Raw genomic sequence first — 8,237 nt, forward strand, 5'->3', positions numbered from 1 at the left:
GGGTGTGATTTAGATTGTGAATCACCCAATCCCGATGCGATTGTAGTTTGTTTTTTTTTGTGCAAGTACAAGGAGCTTTTTGCTCCTATTTTAATGCGGAGGAAGACGTACTTGATTCTTTGTTTTCCGCACGATCATGACCTACGAATTGGGTAAGCATTATATGTTTTTTGTTCCCTCTCTTTTTTTTTTTTTTGCTAATATATCTACTTTTTAAAAGCTTTTATTGTTGTTTTGGGTTTTTGTCTTTACTATATAATTTGTTTTCATGTGGCAGGGAGGATTTGGTTGTGTTTTCATTTCATCACATGTTAACTCGAGATGACATTATTTCACTGTCTGCTAAGACTATGATCACATCGAACGTGATTGATTGCTGGTCATTCTTACTTAATGACATCTTTGGTCAAGGTTGGGAAAGGGTTATCCCCCGCAAGAAGTTTTTTTTGTACAAGTCATTCGGTATATTTCTGTTTCAGTAAATTTACAATGGTTATGACATGATTATTCTATTGTAGTTACTTGATTATTGTAAAGTATATTAGTTATTTTATTCAACTAAAACAGTTTTTCCTATTCTTCAATTTTCCTATTCTTCTATTTTGTTTATTGTTTCTGTGATTATTCTAATACTTTGTATTTCAGATTTATTGTATTATACAAGTTCAATTATTCTGTCTTTTTTACAAGTTACAATAATCGAGTTTTCATAATACAATAACATTGTTATTGTAATACAATAATCGATTATTGTATTACAATAACAATGTTATTGTATTATGGAAACATAGTTATTGTATTATGAAAACTCAGTTATTGTATTATGAAAGCTGTTATTGTTGTGATAGTTATTGTAAAGCAGAATAGTAGTTATTGTATTGATTAACCAAGTTTTTTCATTGTGATATTTCATTTTCTCTTATCGTGTGGTAATATTTTTCATAGGCTTCTTTGTTTAATCTTATCAAAGTCAACGATGATGAGAAAGATTTATACTGTAAAGGAAATTTCTAATGTTTGGGACACTTGTCATTGAGAACAATGAAGGTTCTCTTGACATTGTTGCCGATTTGGTAATTTTTCCAATTCTTTCTCTTCTTTCTTTCTTCTGTTGATTATTTTATCGTTGAGAACAGCAAAGGTTTATGTACGTCTGTTTTATCATGCCAGGTTTTTATTCCTGTTCATTTTGGAGATCATTTTTTCTGTGTTGTTGTTAACTTTGTGGGGAAGACTGTGGACTATCTTGACAATCGTGTATATGATGATTTTGAAGATAGTATCTAGGTGTTGGCTACCAACTCTATTGTATGTACCTTATTATAAGTTTTTGTTTTCATCTACTTCTTTTAGTTATTTTTCTTGTTCTTTAGTGATGATTTTTGATTTAAAAATGTAACCAGGTTGAAATATTTGGTAGTTATCTTGTAAAGCATATTTGTGATTATTGTATAGTTTTCACATGATTATTGTAATGGTAAAAGACGGTTATTGTATTCTTTTATCACAGTTATTGTATGTTAAAGTAAAAAGACAGTTATGTTTATAAAATTGAATAACCTGAAATACTCTATGCTTCCTGTAGGCATCTTCAACATTTATAATGTGCATGTTTCCTTGCTCAGAAAATCCAACAACGGCACACGAACAGGGAGCCATTTGCACTTGCTCTTGGAACTCATAGAAAACAGTATGTGTGTAGATTTTAGAAGCATGTTTTTCAATCATTGTCTTAGAAGAAACCTGTGGCAATGTGCTGTCACTTGCAGCATCAAGAAATCTTTGATTATAGCGTTATTGTTCCATTGCACTCTGAAAACGCAACCAAAATTATACAAGTGTGCCGTCTATGCTCTCAAATCTTTTGAAATAACTGTTTTGACTCTCTGATCTTTGTGTAGTCTTCAAAAGGCAGCCTAAAGGCAAATCCCTAAAGTAAGCAGGTATCCATTTGTGCCTTTTGCCATACATGTATGTCAACCAAGTATTATCATTCAACTCAAAGTCATTAATCACTTGAGTCCATTTTTATTCAAACTCAATGGGTTCCAAGTCAGTATCCCAAACAACTCCGCATATCCGCTCAACAAAGTCAGTCTCCTTACAAATCTGTGACTCAACTTTATCGGTAAGTTTTTTCATTATATGCCACATGCGATGAGCGATGTCTTGCTTGCTTGAATACGTAACGCACCCCGAGTTTAATTGCCGGATCTTGATCGGTAAGAATGCACCGAGGTTCCTTGTTGCCCATACAATCAAGGAACTTCTTAAGCACCCAAATGAATGACCCATCGTTCTCATGATCGACAAGTGCAATAGCAAAAGTCACCGATTTTTTGTGGTTGTCAACACCGGTGAATGGGGTGAAGGCCATGCGGTACTTGTTAGTACCGTAAGTAGGATCAAAGGTGATGGTGTCCCCAAACAAGGAATAATTCATTCTTGCTTGTGCATCTGCCCAAAAGAGTTTAGCCAAACAATTATCCTCATCAACTTGGTAAGCATAGTAAAAGCCATCTTGCGATTGAGAAAGCGCCTTTAAATAATCGAGAATCATGTCAGCATCATTCTCACCTATATAACATTTAATATTTCTTTTGAAGTTCTTGAAAATGTGAGAGATGCACCAATGTTTGCATACCCATTTGATTGTTCCGTCAGAATTCTAAAAGTCTTGGTAGCCCCGATGTTGAGTTTACAATTGTTAACAATTGTCTGCTTCATGTAAAGGTTAAGTGTTCTTACGTTTTTCCAGGAATTCCCGTTCTTTGAGTGAGCAGAGCCTGTGATTATGACCTTCATAAAACGTATCAATAGCATACCCTATTAGCTCCTTAAGGTCATTGAATACAAAGACAAAACCGTATTTTTGCCTTGCAACCAAATCTTGTTATTTTTGTTTTCTTTGGCTCTGAGACCTTTTCCTCTTTTTTTTTCTCTTCGTGTTTTCAAATTCAACAACAGATTTGAGTTTTTTGCGATCCTCTTTGAATCCATGTCATGTTGTTGAGACCATTGATTTTTTGTCTATCAAACCATCACGGAATCTTGTTTGTGTGTACTTTCTTGGTATGAAACCACAAGCCACAAAGATATAAATTGTAAAACTCTATTGCCTCCTCCAGCTTTACAAACATTAACCCCAGAGCAGGTTTGAAACCATTTTCTACCATTCTATTCCACTCCTCACTGCCACCTGGAGTATATCTCAATCCCAGATTATGGATAGTATTTTCTCCTGTTTGACCAAAAGTAGGTGTAGAAAAAGTTGTTGCATTGGTAGTATTAATTTCAATGCCTGGAAACATTAAAACAGAAGAACTGTTATGGTATTATTAATTTCAATATCTTAGATTCTATACAAAACAAAACAATACAACCTCTCGCAGCAGCAGCAGATTATTTTAACGTTATATTTCAGTTATTGTATTATACAAATACAATTATTCTATCAGAGAGGGGAGTGTTTTAATGAAATTGGTAGCCTAGTCCACTACAATACACACACAGTTATTTTAATGTAGTATTAAAGTTATTTCATTATTAAAGAGTAGTTATTGTAAGGATTTTTGGTCGATCCTATAAAGTAGTATTTATTATGAAAAAAACAATCTCTCATTATAAAGAATTATTTTAACGTTATAATGCAGTTATTGTATTATACAAATGCAATTATTCTATCAGAGAGGGGAGGGTTTTAGTGAAATTGGTAGCCTAGTCCACCACAACGCACACACAGTTATTTTAATGTAGTATTAAAGTTATTTCATTATTAAAGAATAGTTATTGTAAGGATTTTTTTGTCAGATCCTATAAAATAGTATTTATTATGAAAAACACAATCTGTGCAACAGCAATTATTTTAACGTTATAATGCAGTTATTGTATTATACAAATGCAATTATTCTATCAGAGGGGGGAAGGGTTTTAGTGAAATTGGTAGCCTAGTCCACCACAATGCACACACAGTTATTTTAATGTAATATCAAAGTTATTTCATTATTAAAGAGTAGTTATTGTAAGGATTTTTTTGTCAGTTCCTATAAAGTAGTATTTATTAGGAAAAAACAATCTCTATTATAAACAATTATTTTAACGTTATAATGCAGTTATTGTATTATACAAATGCAATTATTCTATCGAGAGGGGGGAGGGTTTTAGTGGAATTGGTAGCCTAGTCCACCACAATGCACACACAGTTATTTTAATGTAATAACAAAGTTATTTTAATACTGTAAGGCAGTTATTGTATTATTGTAATCAAATTATTCAAATACTAGATATTGAATGATATCATGAATGAAAACCTACATGCAATTACAGTTAAACTTTACATGCAATTACTGTTATGAAAACAATATGAAAACAACTTACATGCAATCAGTAATTTGAACAAAAAACTTATCAACGTAATAACAACAGTTTTTATATCAGCATTATGTCACAAATTTATACCTGAATTCATTGTTGTTTGATTATCAGCATTATTATCAATCATAGTAAGCGTTTGATCGTTCAATTCAAAGATCGTTGAAGTGAATTTTATTAGAAAAACACGTAAATTAAGGCAGAATTTGTTATTTGATTCAATTACTGAAATTATTCGATTATTAAATCAGAAATAGGGAAGAAATATCAATACCTTCAGTCGAATTTGAAGAATTAGGGTTTTCGGAGAATTGTGGATCAAATTTCGAAAAATTGATGAACAAATTGATAGTTTTAATTGAAAGAATCAAAATAATGAACGAATTGTTGATCAAATTTGAAGAACTGATGAATTTCTTGATCAAATTTGTTGATCAAAATTTGAAGAACTGATGAAAAAAATTCGCTTGATTTTTTGATGAAACAGAGTGTTTATCAGTAGAGAGAGAAAGGGAGAAAAGAGAGAAAGCGCCGCGATTATGACGGCTAAATTTTTGATAATTGGGTTTTGTCAACTCATTTACTTATATATGCGGGGGAAACTCACGAAAAGTGTCAAACTCACCGGATCTTGCCTCTATATATATATATATATATATAGAATCAGGATCCCGTGCGAACTAAATTACGGTGCGAACCGTACGAACCTCTTCTCAACTCTTAGATCAAACATATCAAAGGCTGATATTAAATGCCTTACTACCCAATGTTTCTACAAACACATACACTAAGTCACTTACCACTCCACTCCTTCTCCCTTATTCACCACAATCACTAGACCAGCACCACCATATAATAACCGGAGCTCCGACATCAACCTCGCCGGCTATGACGGCGCACGACCATAACTCCTCCGTCGGATCTCGCTAATCATTATCCTTCCCTACCAGTTTCTTACTCTCTTCCTCGCCTATTATGAGACACCATTGTTGGAGCTCCGACAACGACTGCCGTCGGCCGCATACTTTCCTGTCAGCATTTCGCTGGAGTTCGATATCTCTCCTCCTTCGATAGTTCCATTTTCTCTCTTGTAAAGATCTCACCCTCCACCGCGAGATTCTCACCGTAGATTTCACTCCGTGTCCCCGTCATTCTCTGGCCAGCAAATATTGTTTTATGGGTCGGAATTTTCCGATTAAGTGATTGCTACGATTAGTTTTCGAAATTTATTGTTATTTTTTGTAGATAATACAATTTAATTGAAATTTTTAGTTCTTTTTTGTTGATCCGACACCATCTCACCGTTAGTCCCTGCCTTCAAAGTTAGATCTGAGTCGCATGTGGGGGTTAGTGTGCGTGGTTGTGTGGGCGTATGGTGGTTTCAAAGGATTGCGTGAGAGAGGAGTCGGAGTGTTACTTGGTCGTTGGTGGAATCAATACATACGGGGTTGGGTGTGGAGAAGGGTGGTCAAGAGGAGATCTGTGGTGGTGGTGGTGGTGAACTGAGATGGACGGTGATAGTGAGTCGTGGACTGGACGGTGCTGATGTGGTTGTTCTAATGAGTGGTAGGTTGATGATAGTTACGGTAGTTCATAGTTTGGGTTGGATACGTAAAATACTATTACCGGATACATGTACGATTTGTGTATCTGGAAGTAGCTATATGTTTATCTGGAAGTAGCTATATGTGTACCTGGTAGTAGCTATATGACATAGTCCTAAGATTTCGAGTCATAAAATGTCTTCGGTTGAGTTAATTAGTGTGGTGGTGATGGCAGGGACGATATTCCGGAGTTGGGTAGTGAGAAGGCAAATGCGGGGTGTATGTGAGGAGACAAACATGATTGTCGACAAGAATGGGCTTAACAGGGGACCAAGTCAGATGATGGACTACCGCCTTAGCCATTTCCTAAATCCACTCGACTAGATCTTTGCCTTTTTGCTTACAAGGCTGATAACACGAAGGAATGGAGGAAGTTTTTTAATTTCATGATTCGAGATGGTAGTAGGAGGCTTTGGCTATCCTCGAGCTGTATTTCAGGTTGTAGGTGTGCAAATATAGTCTTTTTGGGTTGAGTATGTGCAATAGAATGAAATAAGATCGACTCTGAATTTGATTATAAGCGCTATTCATTCTGTGCTTTATACAATTTGGGGTTTATGAGGTTGTAGAATGGAGGAGAAAGATATAGTGTAAAAAATTGTACTGCCACGAGTAGACTTTGCCTTTGGGTTTTCTTGTGATTTTAGACTGATGGTTCCTAGATTTTTTGATGTTTACATACAGAGTATTTCATAGGTTTTCGGTGGCATAAAAGAGCCTTGGTGGATGAACGTCACCATTTTTTGTCACATTCTTTTCCCTCCATTTTAATCCGGTTTTTCATAATTAAGATTCCACTTGAGCTTGAAGGAAAGAGCTTTTAGGATTAGTAACTTTAGTTGTATGTCACCCAATTTTTATGTACTTAAAATGAAAGATATTTTTATTATATCCTAGTCGTATAATGTATGTATACCTAAAAAGACTTTTTATTTATTTAAGAGTACATTTTATGTAGTATAAACAAGTACTCTTAACAAACAACAAATGTGATTGAGCCTATGTGGTTGTTACTTGTTAAAGATGATCACAATCAAGCATTCAACATTATACGAGTACCAACATTCAAATCAACAATACCAAATGTCGTAATAAACAAAATGAATTCTAGCAAAGTAGCAAAAGAATGTAAATGAGATACATATCTATTATAAATTAGATACACGTTTTTGCCTTGCTAAATACACATTTCTGATCTGTCAAGTTAGATACAATTCTTTATATTACTAGATACAAGTCTTTCACCTTACTAGATACACATTTCTAGCAAGCTATATACACTTCTTTACCTAGCTAGATACACATCTCTAGCAAGCTAGATACAATCATTTACCTTGCTAGATACACATGTCTGACAAGCTAGGTACGCTCTTTTACCTTATTAAATACACTATTTTACCTTGCTATATATTCCGTACTTCTTACTTTGCGAACCGTAAGAACTATTTGATACACAAAATAGTAGTCTATATACATAAAATAATAGTCCAAATACACATTTGTTTTAACACGAACCATTAACTAGCTAGATACAAACTTTTAGTGTGTTCGGTGCTAGATACACCCATTTACATTGCTAGATACATACACCTACCTTATTAGATACACATCTTTCAAATATAGTTCGGTGCCATACAGCTCGCCTTTTACTTAGTCAGTGCATATGTGTGCCCTTCATCTTGTGCAGGATTATTATTTCGCAATTCATGAGCGTCTTCATTGACTGACGGTAGAGGGTGAGCACTGTTAGCAATCTGTGGAACCATCTCGTGGTTACAGGATGTAGTATCCATGTTCGGTGGATCCATACTGTTGAGGAGTGGTTTCCTAGCCCTTTTTGCCCTTAAACATGCAGTTTTTCACTCTTCAGAATGTGCAGGATCACTATTGCATCCTCCATAATGGGGAAAGCTTGCCTGAATAAATATAATAGGTACACACTGAGATTTTGGCCCCAGATAAAACTATCTGATTAATTGCATTGACTTATCATTTACAAACTTTGGCTTTTCTAGACTCCTGGCACTCTGACAATCCTTTTGTGGAGGAGCCACATCGAGGTCGAGTTGAGCCGCATTCACTGAAGGCTCATCCTTAGTAACCTCAGGCGCACCAACATTCTTGTTTTTTCGTTCATCTTCGAAATAAGCTGTCACGTTTTCACCACCTACACATTCATCTGCACCAATTTTCGGGACTCCGGACTGCAGATGTTGCCAATCACAAGAAGTATTGTTATTGAAGATATCAAAAATAAAATGA

The 8,237-nt window shown here is 34.9% G+C and overlaps 1 long non-coding RNA gene across 1 annotated transcript; it reads left to right on the forward strand.

Annotated features, from left to right (window-relative positions):
- The first annotated feature begins 5,114 nt into the window (after positions 1–5,114).
- Positions 5,115–6,638, forward strand: LOC141630607 (uncharacterized). The gene is made up of 2 exons (XR_012537523.1): positions 5,115–5,937; positions 6,151–6,638. It is a non-coding gene; the product is annotated as an uncharacterized LOC141630607 (long non-coding RNA).
- Positions 6,639–8,237: the final 1,599 nt, after the last annotated feature.

This window comes from Silene latifolia, chromosome 2, assembly GCF_048544455.1.
Source record: "Silene latifolia isolate original U9 population chromosome 2, ASM4854445v1, whole genome shotgun sequence".
Classification (NCBI taxonomy): domain Eukaryota; kingdom Viridiplantae; phylum Streptophyta; class Magnoliopsida; order Caryophyllales; family Caryophyllaceae; genus Silene; species Silene latifolia.